Genomic DNA, 17,001 nt, shown 5'->3' with positions numbered 1-17,001 from the left:
TGGACTGCGAGTGAATGTGTGTGTGTGTGTGTGTGTGCGCGCGCGCGCGTGTGTGTGTGTGTGTGTTTGTGTGTGTGTGTATTTGCGCACGATGACCTGCAACCACTTTGAGAACGATTCTTTTTTGCTTTCGTTCTTTTTTTTCCCCACTCATCAACATGTTTGACATGCAGTATTTTCACACTTAGATCATGAACAAAACAAGTGGCGAGGCCACCAGTTGCCATGGTTACCTTAACCAACTCTGGAAATAAACAGCCCTTTTCTGCACACAGTTTTTGAATGAAAACAATGATGCAAGATTCTATTTTTTACACAGACAGCAGCATTGTTGTTCATAAAATATATAAACATTATGTAAACAATTCTAGATTGGATCCACATGCTGTTTCACCAAGTCAAAGGCATTATCTGACCTCTGGAAGCTGATCACAGTGGCGGAAATTTAATTTCAACAGACGACAGTTTGGGTTTGAAAGTGTCTTTTCATTCCTAAGTGCCGCGATCTTTATCTCCGTCGCTGCAATCTTTATGCACATGCACGTCGACGCCAACGCTGTCTCCCCACTCGCCCGAGGCCGCCGAGCATCAAAGCGGAGTCTACGCCTGCTGTGACTCTATGAGCACAGATGCAATTTTTTGGGGGTAATAGGTCACGGCTAGGTTACCCTTTTGTGAGACTGACTGGCGTGTGCGCGTGTAACAAAGATATATAGTTTTTCAAAGTTGCTATTATGGTAGCTCTCTGAGCAGAGGTTGTCTCATTAAGTCAGTGCCGGACGTTATTAGCGTTACAGGTTGACCTTACTTTCACATTTATAGATGACATCAGAATATTTTTATTTGAATCATGGACTATTTTGCCACCAAAATCCCATTTTCGGCCTTGTTTGTACTGTTTTATAGTTTTGAGACCTAGCAAAAATATTAGCATTAAAAATAATTTTCTGCATGTCACATCAAATGCTCTTTTGGTCACAATTGGTTGTTTTTGGTGACACTTAAGACCAGAAAAAGGAGAACTTTGGCATTAGACCACTAATGCTAATCCCCCAAAAAACAAAATTCCCTAGATTTCATTGCATCCGTAAAAGATGAAATCACTCAAAATGACCAAAAGTTAGCCCACTCGACTTCCAAAGTAATTGTGTAATGCCATGTTTATTATTGTGCCGGTTGTGCGGCAAAAATGAAAAAAAAAAAAATGAAAAAAAATATGCTATCGGCAGTGGTGTTGGCGTTCAAAGAATCAATCCGATATAAGTTTGTGTTCAAGTTTCCTCGCCAAACTTCTCTGAGCCCCGAAGCAAATGTACAGCACGTCTCTGCCCCGACACTGAAGAATTCACTCCGTTTCGTCAACAACAGCTCATCCAGGGAGAGAGAGGGGAAAAAAAGTCTTCATTTTTTATTTGTTTCATGAAAAATCTTCACACCACTTCCTCTTTTTGTGTTTGTGTGAAAGTTGCTGTGATGTGATATCACAACAATCGTATTCTTCTGCGGCGAGACGTTGGTAGCTATTAAAAAACAAAACTGTGAGCAAAATTTGGTTTGACCTGCATTGTGGCCAAATGTTTGTAAACACCCACATGCTTGTTTTGTCACAGTGTTGCGAGTAAAAAAAAGCAACAAACAAGTTTAAAAAAACAATAAAGGATTACTTTTCACCTTTCCCCCGACGCAGAATGAGTTTAATAATAAAAATACATATATATATTTTTTAGGCATCTCTCGACTCCTACGATGAACATAAACATGAGGGTGTGTGTGCGCGTATGTCTTGCTTGCTCGCATGCGTGCGCCAACGGGCGCAGCTTGCGTCTCAGCGTGCGCCAACATTCCCGTTCTCAGCGTGCGCGCCGGCTGCGCAGCTTTCACCCGAGGCCAAAGGAATGTCCTCTGCTTTTCCTCGTCCTCCTCACAGCTTCCCCCCTCCCACGCTCCCTCGCTCGCCCACGCCAAACGCCCGCCGGCCAGGACGGCCTTGCTCACCTTAACCGGGACAAGGTCGCCGAGTTGACTTCGAGAAATTAGATAGGAAGACCTTTCAGTCTCGCTTAGCCTCACCGTAGGAATATTTCATCGTCCTAGAGGGCTAGTGCGCTTCGTTAGCATGGCACGCTAAGTTGAAATTGTTTTAAGTTGTCTCACTCGCGAGGACAAAGCGTGTACTAGTACACGGACCATAAGCTGGATGTCAAGGATATTGAATGAATGCTCCAAGGGCTTCCTATAGAATCGGATAAAGAATAAAAAAAAAGCGAGAGAGCGAGAGAATTTGAAGCCGGGGCCTGCGGCGAGCAGGATCAGCGTGACGCCTGCGGACCTTCTGTTCCTTTTCGCAGCCGACTCGACACAAAGTCGCAAAGTGAACATCTTCTAGCTAACACTTTTTGTCTTGTGGGGGATCTTCCATCGAACAAGTATGATTAAAGCGTCCCCCCATCAAAAAAATCTTCATGCATTGTGGCACCCCCTAGTGGCTCATTTGTGTCAAGCAGCAACCTTTAAACTTCTCAGTTGGCCTCGAAATGACTTTGAGGGGTTTGCGTATTGTGTGTGCTTGTCTTTCTATACATTTGGTGTTATCACACTGAGACATTGTGGCTGCACCTTGTAATGGAAAACATGCACGAATGTGTTCTCTGGCACGCTTGTCTTTCTATTGTTGTGTACCACAGCAGTTTGTACGTGTGGTAGGCCTGCTGGAGACAGAGTTGGATCTTTTGCGCGTGGACATCCTCATTCTTCTTCACAGCACAAGTGGGAGCTGTGTACGTATGTGCCATCGTGTGTGTGTGTGTGTGTTTGCGTGCGTGTGTGTGTGTGTGTGTGTGTATGTGCCCTCCCACTCCATCCTGCTCATATTTCTTTTATTGGCCGTGTGTGTGGCGATGTATCCATGGGACAGCAGGTGTGTGTGTGCGTGTGTGTGTGTGTGCATGTGCTCGTATAAAATGGCGAGTGGCGCTTGCCCGGGAGGAGCGAGTTGCTTGCTGGGAGCAGTGTGAACAGCTGCACAGGGGCCTCGGGGGCCCTTATTGTTGAACACATCAATTCATTATTCAGCTTGCATGTGGCTGTTTTTTTCCTTTTTTTTTTTTTTTAACATTTGTGTTAAGGTCAGGCTCCAGCAGGGGGCGCTGTCACCCCCATGGTGAGGCCTGACAGTGGATGTAGGTCAGTGGTTGAAGGACGCAGCATGACATTTAGCCTTCGCCCACCGTGGCGTTCCATTTCACGCAGCTAGAGGGAGCTTCAGGGTTGTTGCTGGATATGTAAAAATTACTCCTAATCATTGCAATGTCACAAAATGTCAATACATGTTGCTATGGGTTACTAAATATTGTATAGCAGTCTCGAAAGGTCGATAAATGTCAGTAGCATAACTAACCGGCAATTAACGCTGCTTTGTGTCGCCACATCTGGATAAACATTTACTAACAGCGCTGAGTGTTGTCAAATGTCACTTGAGGTCGCTAAACGCCGATAAACGTCAAAAAGTTACTAAACTTCACTCAGAGTTGTTAAATATAGTTAAGTGTCAAACATTTAGCCATAAAGTTGATAAATATTGCTTAATGTTATTAAATGTTACTTAAGTCATAAAATATCGGAAACGTAGCTCACCTGACAAGGTGTGCAGGTAATCCCCCTGCAGTTCACTTTCAGCCACCAGAGGACGCTCCTGTACTTTGAAGACGATGACGCGGAAATGCGTATCCTGAAGGCCGTGTGTGTGCACGCACGCATTTGCGAATTTGTGCGCGTGAGTGTGTGTTTTTTGGGAGCGTGTAGGCGGTTGCCTGTCTAAAAAGAGGGTCAGTCGAGGACAAGCGGAAGGCCCGAGGTATTTCTTTCTGTACAGTGACATCCAGTGGGCACATGCGCAACTACAACATCAGTGGAATTTAATAGAGCCACATTGTTCAGTCCAGCCAGTCTTTTTCTAACCTTGGCTGAACCTACATAGGGGAAAAAAATCCCACAGCACACTGCCAAACAAAAATGTCACAAAAAGTTGAGATGTTGAAATAATAATCATCTCGATTCAGTTCCTCAGGGCGAAAGTTGAACTGAACGCAATCATGATTCAATGGTATAAGAAACAGGTATAAGAAGCACGCAGCAGGTTAATTATTATAAAAATTCGTATTTGTAGCAAATCATTTCTGGATCAATGAAAGAAAAAAATCTGTTCGATCAAATATTTGCTTTTGGCCATTTAATGATTGATTCCAACCAGGCACGTGCACTCGTAGGAGGCAGGTGAGGCAGTGCCTCATCTTGCCACCAGGGGCGGTAAAGGGCTCAACATGGTTTCCTAAACTGTCACCATAAGTTGTTAAAAAATGAATAATATAATAAAACATAATATAATAATAATATATATTATTATATATACTATTATATATATATTATATATATATAATATTGTATATATTATAATAATATATACCAACTGTCCTGTGGTCTATGCTTTTAATGCAATTCTGGTGTGTTTCCTATACATTTGGATCATTTTCATAGTCAAAATAGCTGTATTTCTTGTTCAAATAACAACGGGAGACGAGAATCATGGAGGCTGAGGCAGTGACAGGTAGTGCCTCTCAGGGCGTGCGTGTGAGCGTGTGCACCACTCACACACACACTGTAGTGAGCGCGTGCAAACGGCGCGTGCTTGCAGTCAGCGGGAAAAGGCGCGTGCCTTGAGGCAGCCAATACTTTTGCCTCAAAAATGGGGCGATAGTGAGCCACGACACGAGTAAATGCGAGAGTAAATTAAGAAGAAAAAAAAAGAAAAGAAAAACAACCAACAACATTCGGTACTAACGCGTTGCTATTTGGCTTTATTTTCCCTGAAAATGGAGGATATAATCTCGAAGATAAGAAAATTTTCAAAACTTGACTGTCAGTCAAAGCAAGAAATCATAACTAAGGGAAGACTAATGCCAGATTTGCGAGGATTAATTCAAACTACGTTCCTCCCGGGACGGACTACAACACATTCGTTTCAAAAGGAGTGGTACTCTAAAAAAAGACTTCATTTACAAGTAAAGGTAAGAATACTGCAGTGGTGTGTTTAAATGTACAGTGGTGTGTTTAAAATGTTATTAAATTTAATCAAGAATGGGATCACACCCATGCATGCTTGTAAATCTGACTTGTGAGTCAGTGCCTTAGCGTCATCCAGTACATTTGTAAATCTGACTGAGTCAGTGCCTCACCAACCCCAACCCTCACCGCACGTCACTGATTCCAACTATTACATTTTTCAAGCCATGATTAATAACCCTGCGGCTGGCCAATTATTTGATTTAAACAAAATTAAATTGTTTTTGAATTCATATTTTTTTAAATTAACGATTTAATTCAAACAAATTAATAAATGCATGTGTAAATTGTTTATTTTGGTATTCTTATTTATTTTTCTTAAATCAGCCAATCATTTAATTTGATGAATGTTTCAAGGTAATTTGCTCACTATATTAAAAACAAACAAATAAAGAAATTCTGCCAATCACAAGTGTTCAAAATGGCCTATGGAAAACAACGAGGAGACCCCCCCTCCCCCCATTTTTTTGTGTGTGTGTGTGTGTGGGGGGGATTTCTGGCCTCCTCTTCCTGCTGTGTTTTCATCAGTGGCCACAAGATGGAAGCAGTGATCTGGATTAGCTTTCCTGAGGAAGTGTGGGAATGAATTGCCTCTTCTTACAGGCTCTAACATTTATGCATTTTACCTCCACAACACCTTTAATAGCATCCCCCTGGGGAGTAACAAAAAAAAATTCATCCCCCGCCAACCCGTACGTCCGATTACCACCAAATCCGGCACGCATATTCATCTTGATTCGATGCACATACACACAAAAAAAAAAGACTCAAGAAGCCAAGGCTGTAAAACAGCATCCATTTTATTTTGTCCTGAAAATTAGTGAGATCATCTGCGGAAGGAAGTCTTGTTCTTAATGAGAGGATGACATCTTATTAATCAGAGTGGACGGCCGAAAGGATTTGCGGCCAGGAAATGATTCTCACTCACAAGTCAGCATTTTTACAGTATTTATTGAGCAACTTTCTCATTTGATGGTGAAAAAGGCGTTTTCGTCAACGAACAGCAGCAGAACTCAAGTGAAGGTCGCCCGCGGGAGTCTTTCGGATTTTTCTCCTTTTGAAATTGACGACCAAACATACACAGATTTTTTTTTTTTTGGTCTTTTTTAAGGTGCCTTTTATTATCCCATCTTCTGTATTAATATTGAATAAAATGGGACTAACAGTGAGAGCTATTAGTTGAATGTTTTATGGTGATTTGACATTCCTTGCATGCGCAAAGGCAAAAAAAAAAACCTCAAAATATCAAGGCTGAGTTTTTCTTTGATGGACCAATATGACCCTGAAATACCGTACCGCAAAACAAAATGACAGAATTCTGATGTCTTTTTGGGTAAGGCTTCTTGAGAGTTTTTTGTAGGTCTTCTCATGTCTGTCCATCAAACTTCATGTTTACTGATACTCGCTTCAAGGGCTGAATTCATAAAGTAAACTCCGGAATAAAAAAAAAATGTCCCAAATGACATCAAACCAAAATGTCAGACTTCAAATTTCTTTTCTGGCAGCAATTGTTGACGTTTTTTTGTGACGCTATCAATGTTAGAATTTAGACATGTCTGCCAAATCTCATTTTGGTAACTTATACTACCAAGGCAAATATTGCTGAATTTTAAACAACACTCAGAGGTGACCAAAAACAGTCGAAAATGTCCATTTCGAATCAAAATAGGCATGGGTGTTTGAGATATTTTTTTTGTGGGTCTACTAATCAGAGCTAGGTCAACCAAATTTTATGCTACAAAGTGGAACTGAATTATAATTTTTGAAAGTGGCTGCTACTGAGATAATTTTGAATCTCAACCTCGCAACCCAAATGTCAGCCCTAAATTTGTTAGTTCCCTCCAAATATTGATTGATTTGCCTTCTAATTGGGATGACTTGCTGCCTTGATGGCATAAACAAACCATGTTGTTTGTGTCGGGCGGGTGGAAAGAAGAAAACTCAAACCAGAGCGCTTATTAAAAAGCTACACTAATCTTTTGCGGAGCACACATTTCTCTCAGATAAAGAGCAGCAAATTAATTACCGGTTAATTATCGCTTTTCACACTGCTTGCTTGCTGCAAACACGACAATGGACGCTTTTTATTTTTCATTTTGCCATTAACACTCTTCCCTCCCTTCTAACAGCGTTTGTATTTTTTCCCGCCTCTTTTCAATGAGCGCTTATTTACTCCTCGCTAGACATTTTTACTCACAAAACCTTTTGCTTGCTTCTTCTCGACGAGCGACAAAATCTGATTTGAATGCAAATTGCCGAGCCCAGCCGGCCGCGTTTGTGTTTTTGTGTCGAAGGCACAACGAGATTGGAGTGGGACAAAAACAGGAAGCACTCGAGTTAAACACTCAGCGGGAAGCACCTTTTTCACACCAGCTTTTCTTTATATTATTATTTTCAAGAGTAATGCATTTAGGCCCCTGGCATTCTTCTGTTAAAGAAATATTTGAATATAATGTATATGTATATATGCTGTGTGTGTGTGTGTGTGTGTGTGTGTGTGTGTGTGTGTGTATGTGTGTGTGTGTGCAGAGACGAAGAACACAACTATTTTGTCATTTTTGTCCAAATTTTGCGATTTATTCAATTTATTTTACTCCAAAATATGCAATGAAAACTGTTTGTATGTGCGGTATTATAATATTTTTGCATATTCTTTGAAGTGTTTTAAATTCAAACCATTGAAGTTGTTTGGTTTGGTGAGATAAAAAAAAAACTAAAATTTGAAATTCTCAATGATTTTTTTAATCAATTAATCTTTTAATCAGTGGCAATGTTCTTTAAATTGGTTATTTGAGGCATCTTTCGCTTGTGTCACTTTTGATTTTATGATGCGAGAATTCAAAGAGATTCTGCACAAACGAGCATCCAAGTGCAGCGGCGGTTGTCCGGCGCTCTTTCCGTCACATTAGCCTCATCGGGAGTGCAAAGTGTTCCGCTAGACGAGGGGAAAAAAAAAAGAAAAAAGTAAGGACTCGGCGGAGGCTAATTTGATTTGACCGGGCAATCACTCAGTTTGTTCCCTCATCAAAGCCACAAAATGGACTTGTGAAGTGGTCCTTATTAAGACCGGAGTCAACGACGAGAGTGGGACAATGAGCCTCGATGACCTCAGCAAGTCGCTCCTTTCATTCGGGAACAAAAGTCTCGCTTTCAAAAGTCATCGTCAGCTTGATTGGCACTTCAAAGAGGGCGGCTCTGTGTCGGAGCGCATGCACCCTTACAGAACCATACCAGTCGTCACAAAATTGCCAGGACGTGCCATACGTGACAGCGTGCACCAATAAGACCCACCGCGAGAGGAAGTCGGCCATTTTGGTTTGAAACCGCCATTTAACGGGCAAATTTACCTTCAGTTTGGGAGAAAGTGAAATAACAATTCAGCCCCAGACACTAGTTTCAAGAACTTTTCGGTCCCGCTGAGCATTGCAGTTGTGTACGACCCAAAAGTTCTTGACAGTGACGACCGGTGAGCAGCCAGAGTCGGCCCATCGTGTCATCAACTTTCAACGGGACACGCACACAAAAAAACTCCAAATGCAAGCACTTTTCTCGCCGTTCTTTCTTCCCCCCGGCGAGGTTGGACCGCTGAGTGGAATTTGGGTTCTCTCCAGGGAGAAAGGGGTGTTCTTTATTTATTTCACCCCCCCAGTCAGGTTCCCGTAAGCCATTTTGGCTGATGGGAGGGCTAGGTGGTAGGGCGGGTGAAGGGGGGTGTCAAAATGGCAGCACGTGACGCGTTAAAGGAGGATGTAAAGTTCAGCACGATACGGCAAAGCACGAGATTCCTCAAGAGTAATGTATTCCTCAACATGTGCCCGCCCCCTAACGCACCAAAATGCAGACGAGAGATTAAGATGTCACCATCGTTGACATTTGAGCGATGGTGTGAATGGAATTGGATTATTGGCACAAGCTTTTAGTCTTGTTTTGGAGTATAAATTATATAAACTGAAGTTTTCACATCACAACTGTCAAATCCACAAAATGGATGCTACTGCTATGCTAATTTCCCTTAGCCTGTCAATGCCACTTTGGGTTAAATGTTAGCATTAAGCTAGTAGACAAAATGGTTTCGATGAACATTTTTGTCGATTTGGATAGGGTCATCTGCCAGTTTTTGCACTCGGGGGGGGGGGGGGGGGGGGCTTTTGAGCGCCCACTTCTCAGTGCAACTACCTTTCTTGGCCAACTTGCTCACCGCATGTCAGGTAGCGTCTCTCCAGAGATGAGTCATCCCGCTCTCTCGTAACCAAATTTGCACTTTTGCGGCGCGTGGCGTCCACCCCGGCGGCTTTGAGGTTTATTTATTTACGCCTGGCAGCCTTCTCCTCCTCCTCTTCTTCTTCTCCTCTTCATTGCGGACCCAAGAGAGAGAGAGCCAGCGCCTGCGAGGCCGCTGGGATGGGGTTAGCATCGATTGCTTTATTGGTGCGCTCGGCTCCTCTCGCGTTGGAGCATTTGTCTTGTCTAGGGCCGGCCTGGAGATCGTTCGTTTATTGCTAACGTCGTGGCGGGGGTGGGTGGATGCCTGGGGTGGGAGGTTGGGGGGCTTCACACTGGGAGGGGCGAACCTGGCCAGGTTGATCTGCAACTAATGCAAGTTTTGCTACAGCTAAGTGAGAGTTGCAGAATTGATCCGTTTAATGAGCGCCAATGCAGAAATGTTTTTATATCAACTTTGAGTATCTGACTTTTCTTTAACATTTCTTAATATCCCCAGACATACTTTCTAGCATTCACCGTGACACATAATTGCTCTGTTCACGTGTTAGATCTCGTCTGACTTTCAACACAGTGGCATTTCTCGTCATGATCGAGGTGACAAGCTGAGATTCTTCCTCTGATCTTTTTCTTCAACCCAAAAGATCTAAAATTAGTGATACAATGTTGCCATCTACTGGCTTCTCGTCATCATTACAGTCATTTACATGACTGAATTTTGCAGTTGACACGCCAAAAATTAACTGGACAGAAATATTTGTCATACTTTTGCCTATTTTAGTTTAGGAGTTTGGCGTTTCCGACGAGGTCAGCTTGGCCAGGTGGACCCACAACTAATTCCCGGTTCGTCGCGGCGTGAAAGTGAGGGTCGGGGGGATTCATCGTTTTAACGAGCGGCGACGCAGGGCTGGTCGGCATCCTTGCCGGTTCCGCTTTTCATCAGCGCCGAATCCAATTCCTCCAATCGGGCCCGTTTAGCTAATCGTCCGGCGTAATTGCCACCCGCTCCGACCCTGAGGAATATGGATCCGACCCAGACCGTCTCCGTCATCCTGGGATGACCCCCGGCCGGCGGCTCCCGTTATTTACGGCGCGGGGCGGCCGCTATCCCCCGCGGAGCTCATTGTGGATGTGCGCGGGCATCGATATGCGGCCGTTTTGGCAGGTAGCATCAATAGCGCCGCCATTAAGATGTGGAGCCGGACACGGACGCATTTCTCACTTTGCTAGCGATCGATGATGTCGTAGGGCTTCCGCCGCCATCGCCTCGCGCCGCCATTGGAAATCTTTGGGGCAGAGCGCCCCCAATTAATTACGGCCGAGAGCGAAGGGTCTGCGAGCGCCACCTTTTTTTATTTTGTCGGGGGGGCCATTATCAAGTGACACCTCCAACGATTGTTTGTCCCGCTAATGCGGCCCAAACGACGCCGGGCCGGCCCATCATACGCGTCATTAGCGGCTCCAAGAAGTTAACCCGGCGGGGGTTGGAGGGGCTCGCAGGCGCGAGTGAGGCGGATGACAGAGATGCTCGTTAAGTGCGCCTCCTACTGGAGGAACATTTTGGTCTACTTCAAAATGCGTGGATTCTTTGTTCCTGAAGTGAAAGTCTGCTTCATTTCATTCCGTCCATATCTTTCTTTCATTTTTCTTCTTGGTGTCAACTTTTGGTACCTTTAGTTTTTCGAGTGATTCTAGATTGCACTTTACCATATTTGGCTTTTTCTTCAACACTTCCTTTTGTGGCTGACCAGTTCCTTCCAGACTAAACCATTTTTTTAATCAAATAGGCTCTTTCACTTTTATCTAACAGCTGCCCCCCCCCACACACACACACACACACACACTTTCAATATTGAGGTGAAATTCCGCATAAAATGTTTATGTACAATGTATAGCAGGAGGCAAACAAACACTAAGAGCCTGCCACGTTTTTGATGTCTTAGATGTCATTTCCTGAGCTGAGGATGGAGGATTCCTCCAAAGTGTGCCCAGGCTGCATAATGTAGCGCAACCCCCAAAAAGTCAAGCGGTAAATATGTAAAATAGCGTATACGTGTGTTGCGCTCAGGTGCCGAGTGATAATGTCGAGGTTGTTTTTTTCCTCGCCGTAGACTCGTCAGGCCGGGTTTTTGCCGAGTGGCCTCTGGGCCTGTCGGCCTTTGAAGCTTGAAAAGTGCCTTTCAAAAATAAAATGTCTTTGTGTTGTTGCTTTTGTACTTGAAATTCTTTTGGCTTCCAGCATTCATGAGATGTAAATGACAGGCCAAAAGGAATGTTTTTTCCTGCGTGTTTTTTAGCGAGTCGCATTGAAAAGGTGAGCACCGACGCTTTGTCAAGTCCCGGCTGCTGATTGTGCGCGTGCAGCTGAAAGCCGAGTTGAGCTGCTAAACTCATTTGACGGCTTAGTCACTCGCTAAAGTGGAAGTTGTTGTTTATCTTATAATGTCTAACTGGAGTCAATTTGTGAACAGATTCTGAAATGGTAAAAATGCTGATGTTTTTAGTTGATGTTGTTGGGCCCTAATAAGGCGCCCTGAGGCGCTCCCGCAAGATGGCTGCTGAGTGGCACGCTGTCGCTGCTCGCACCATCTTATCAGCTCTTTTTCAAATTGCTCCTGTGACAAAAAGGGAAAAATGTCCAGTTGCAAATGAGCAAGTGTTTCACATGCTGGCAGAAATGATAATAAAATGCATGTGCGCATTTTTTGCTTGTTGCTAGCATGCGGCAGTGCGCATTTGTCTTACAGTTACTCCAACCCGGAATCCGTAGAAAACGATTATCGTGACTATCTAAGCTACGGTGCTGCTCTTACACATAAACGTGAAAAGTGATTTTGTCCCGTTCAAATTGATTTTGCGGCAGCACGTTTGTGTCAGCGACGCTGCGGTCAGAGCGCTTTTGACCGCCGGCATGGCTCGCTCGCTCGGCTTGCTCGGCTCTTCCATGAAATCTAATCAGGCACTTTCTTGGGGCTAAACGGCGTTTTCACGTTTGAATAGCGAGCGACGCGTGTTCCTTCGATTAGCTCGCAGCGCCTCTCAATTATGTTCCCTCGTCGGCCGCTTGTCGGACGCTAATGAAGATGAAACGCTTTCATTTTGACACTTAATTAGTTCATATTTAAGCAAGGTGTGCCGCGCCACGCTCACCACGCTAGTTATTTTTCTCTTTTTTCTTTTTTTTAACTAAAAATGTTCTGCGTGTTACCTCAAATGCTCGATATTTGACATAGTATAACTCGTTGGAATTTTACTGTGATAATTTGCAATATTTCAACTTTTCTACGTTTGTGTTAGTTTCGGTTTCACCAGAACAACAACCACACGTTGCTAACGAGGATCACCTTGCTTGCCGGGTTGACTTTGTGTGCATACTCCAGCTGGCCTTTCTTTGTCCTGCAGGCTGACATATGCAATTTTTTAGAGGACCATTCACATTTGTAAATAGTCTTCTTTTTTTTTTTTTTAAAGGAAATTATTACTCTTTTAGGATAATAATTTCATTGTTTTAAGTTTATAAAAAAAACGTTTTTCCAGAACAATCTTAATTTTCGGTGAAGAGAGAGAAAAAACTTACTGGAATAAAAATATGAAATGAATTTTTGAAAACCATAACATTTACAAAATTATTTATAATACTATGAGATTAAAACCACACTATTTTTTGATGGATTCTTCAATGAATAAACTCGTTGCATTGGGTGAAGGCGCCGCACGATTCCTTACCGTGCGGAAAGCGCCGGCGTCGGGATCAATGCTCAACCGGCGTTGCAAGCTGCCCTTTATCATGTTAATATGATTCGCATTGATGGACGACTTTTTCACGCCCGACTTTCTGTATCGACGGCCGTCGCGACGCCATCGCTCTTGCCGACCGTGGCTCGCCGGATGCCGCTCTCGATGTTCTTTTTTTTTTTCTCCCTACGTTGCCGCCGCCCCCTTCCTCAGCCGGCAGATGACATGAAAATATTTCATGTTGATGCACGGAGGCTTCAGCGCGCCATAATTTTTATTTACTGCATACTTACAACATCGCACATGCTCGAGTGTCCGCATGAAGCTTCTGGTGGCAGACGAACATGTTGATGTGAACGTGCGCATCCGGCGCTTTCATATCTTCAAGTTATGATTCAACTTTTGAGAAGCGAAGCAGGAAGGCTATTGATTTCCAATCACAGCTAACCCGCACCTGCCCAATCTAACGATGACATGATGACACATTTGGGGAATAGTTTGATGGCACGTTCTCTCAGCCACATGAAATTTGGTAGGGGTCGAACAGTTCGGTTTGACTCATCAAAATAAAATTTGATTGAGCCGCCCAAAAATCTCAAGAAAGCTGTCTGAGTCAGCCATTTTGTTTTAAGGCAACCATTTTGAATGCTAGCCACATTTGAGTTTTCATCGTCTGTATGTAGGTAAGTGTGGGTGATCATTCGTCAGGAAAGAAAAAAGGGGCTCTTTGACACCCCCTACAGGCAGAGCGAGAATATGCGCGTTCCAGCAGTTCAAGACATGGAAAGCAGAGTCGTTTTCTTCCTCGACGAGCCGCGCGGCAGCTGCCGTCAGCTTCGCGGCCGCCAACTTCGCGGCCGCCAGCCCTTGGCAGCACTCGCAATTAAGTGCAAGGCTGACTGACGCGATCTGGTCCAATCGCATAAAACATCTCAATTAGAGGCCGGCGTAGTCGGTGGCCAATGGCCGTGCGGCAAAAGACGGAGCCTACGGGTCCCCGCTAAGCGAGGCGAGCGATCCTCTGTGCTGCCAGAGACTTTGTTACAAAATATTGCAATTAGTCATCTGGCGAGCCGGCGTCGGTTCCAGCGCAGTTTTGTAACACGCCGAGTCTCGGAGGGCTTCGCGCTAACTCGCTGAAGCGCGCCGGCGGATTTTTGGCGGCGGTACCGCGACATTTGGTTCATATTTGTAAAGCGGGCTCGACGGCGCTCCTGTGCTAGATTTGACTTTTTACAGTACATCACGTTTGTGATGACGTTACACAGATGAATGAATGATCATTTGGAATTTTAGTAGCGCCGTTCTTCATTTTGCCGACTGCTTTGACAATTCTGTCTTTTTGTGGAAAGGAAAATGCTTTTCTTCATATGTACATTGGTGAATGGTGAATAGTCAGAAACACGTTTGTACACAAATGTCCAAAGTGGGTCGTTTAATTTCACGTCTACAGGCGAGCGTCGGGCGGGTGCCCAACAACCAGCTGGGATTTAATGCGCCGGCGTGCCGTGGAAGTGAGAACTTGCCAAGTTGCACAAAAAAAAAAAAAAAAATCCAAAGTGTGAATTAGAGGCGGCGGAGTTTAACATCCAGACGTGCAGCTGGATGTTAAACGTCGGCTGCCAAGAAACTCAAGACTTTTTACTTGAGTCTTTCATCAACTTTTTAAAGCTCTCAAAACTGCGGCAGATGTACATGAACCATAAAACCAAAATGTACATCAACCCAAAGCTGTTGCCTTCTGAGGGCATAAAAAGCAGGATTGAAGAGAATTTAGTATTCAAAAGGAGACCAATCTTGAAACACTAGCTATTTTCACTCTTTAGTGTCAAGCCAAATAGTTGGCTGCTATCTGGTGGTTGACTGTGGAATTACACTCAAAACAAATGGGCAAAATAATTTTGAACAGTGCAAAAAAAAAGATATTTTTATTTATTTATTAAAACCAGGGGTCAAACTAGATTTGGGTTAATGAAAAAAATTGTGTGTCCAATCCCCCCACCCCCCAACCTGTCCACATGAATGCTGTCAGGTTTTTTTTCGGTGGGGGTGGGGAGAGCAGAGTGGTTGTTTAATCAGCGGCGCTTTTTAATGGCGTGTCAGTGAAAGGCTGAAATACGGCGTCGGGCTACCTGGTGCAAACATTCCGATAAATCCCGTTTGCCTGTCACTCGCTGCCGCCGCCATAAATCAGCGCTTTGGGGGAGGACGCCGCCAAAAATGACTGCTATTAAAATAATGAATGGGACGATGAATTTCTGGCATTCAAGTCGAAACGCGACGAGGGCTGTCGTCAGGTGTTTGAGGCCTCGTAAACGTTTGGGGAAGAGGCCTCCCCTCGTTCCGCCGTTCGGTCGTGTACTTCGTGCTTGAAGTGCTCCGCGGGGCCTCCTCGAGGCTCTCGTCCCCGAAGACGAGGCGACGTGAGCGAGCTGTGGCTCACTTAAAGCATCCAAAAGCAGAACCAATACGCAATAATCAGACCAAGCCAAGCGCAGATAAAGCGAACGCAAGAATAAGCTCGGTGTAAGCCATCGATACTAATTAATCGGCAGAAATAAAGTGCTAATTGGCGGCATGGAAGGATCAATGAGCAGAATTAAAGCATCAATAAGCACATGGTAAAGCAGTAAGAAGATGAAGACAAACAAGTCAATTCAAGTATTCATACAATGCCGCACGCACAATAAACAGGTTTCCATTTTCTTGGAGAACGTAACGAGTCGACGGTCGCGATAAAAGCATTTGCTCCCGGTGCTCCTCTGGATGGTTTTATTGTTCTTCAATTTGATGGAGCGGCCTTAAAAAAACGGTCTAAAAATGTCGACAACGGCGGGCTCAGAATTGATTTTCTGGAATATCGATTAGCTTTTCATCGCCGTTGCAAGTCATCGGTTGGAGTGCGGAAAGTCTTTTTTCGTATGTTTTAAGAAACAAATCTGGAGTTAGCTTTAAAAAATGACGGAAACAACGTCAAAGAAATTTCTTCTGCTGAAAAGTGAATTTGTGCGTCCTTGACTTGTTCCCAAAAGCGGCACATACATGTCAGCAGATTCAGTTCAATATCTGTCGCGTTTTAAAATCTGATCATTTTTGTACGACAGCTATCATTGAATAAGTCTCGGAGGAATGTCGCTGAATTTTCTTGTTAGCTGATCTTGATCAAAAGTTAATCCGTTCATCCTTGCGCCGCTCATCTGACTTGCAAGGACATTTTGGAACATGTTTAGAGAAGAAGTCCATTACATTTGCTGTTTGCTGATTTGGATCCAAAGTTAAGCCATTCGTCCTTCGGAAGCAGCGCACCAAATTCCGTTGGAAGATTTTACTTTTACCTGTGTGAAAGCGAGACTGGGCCCCCTAGTGGCCATCGTATGTCAGCCGCCTCCGTTTGACTTTTTTTTTCCCCCGTCTGCTAACGATCGAATGGGACCAAATGAAGAGAAGTCAAACCACGCGCTCCTCAACCCGCCTCGCTTGGAATCAATCTTGACATTTTAATTCCCAATTGACGGAAGCCGATGGGGCCTTCCGAAGGTTGTTAGCGGCCCCGAAGCGGACTTTGTTGGCTTTGTTGCTATCCGAGCGCAGCGATGTGACTTTTTAGCGCACGCGGTGGCAAGCATCACCTCGCGTCACCGCTTTGGCTTCCGCGCAGCCTTTTAAGCTTGCCGGTCAATATGCTAGCACTAATATATTATTTAGCGCCTGTGGGTTGACGGTGTACGCGCACGTGTTTGCTAATCATGTCGAGGCAGATGTCTGGCCCCTCCTTTTTTTAGCCGTTCCTCCTGCAAAATTCATCTCGGCCCTCTTTTATTTATCCCCCTTGCTCGACAATTAGTCAATCCCCAATCAAGCGGTGGGAACGGAATTGCTTTTAATTACTTTTGATAAATGACAAATTACTTTGGTGCATGCTGGGTG

The 17,001-nt window shown here is 44.2% G+C and overlaps 1 protein-coding gene across 1 annotated transcript in view; it reads left to right on the top strand.

The window, feature by feature from the left end:
• LOC148383787 (RNA binding protein fox-1 homolog 3-like) overlaps nucleotides 1–17,001 on the top strand; it is a 145,203-nt gene that overhangs the window by 34,964 nt on the left and 93,238 nt on the right. The window lies entirely within an intron of this gene.

The sequence above is a fragment of the Syngnathus floridae genome, chromosome 17, assembly GCF_059516105.1.
Source record: "Syngnathus floridae isolate MCC-2025c chromosome 17, RoL_Sflo_1.0, whole genome shotgun sequence".
Classification (NCBI taxonomy): Eukaryota; Metazoa; Chordata; class Actinopteri; order Syngnathiformes; family Syngnathidae; genus Syngnathus; species Syngnathus floridae.
This window is presented reverse-complemented; position numbering and strand designations above follow the sequence as displayed.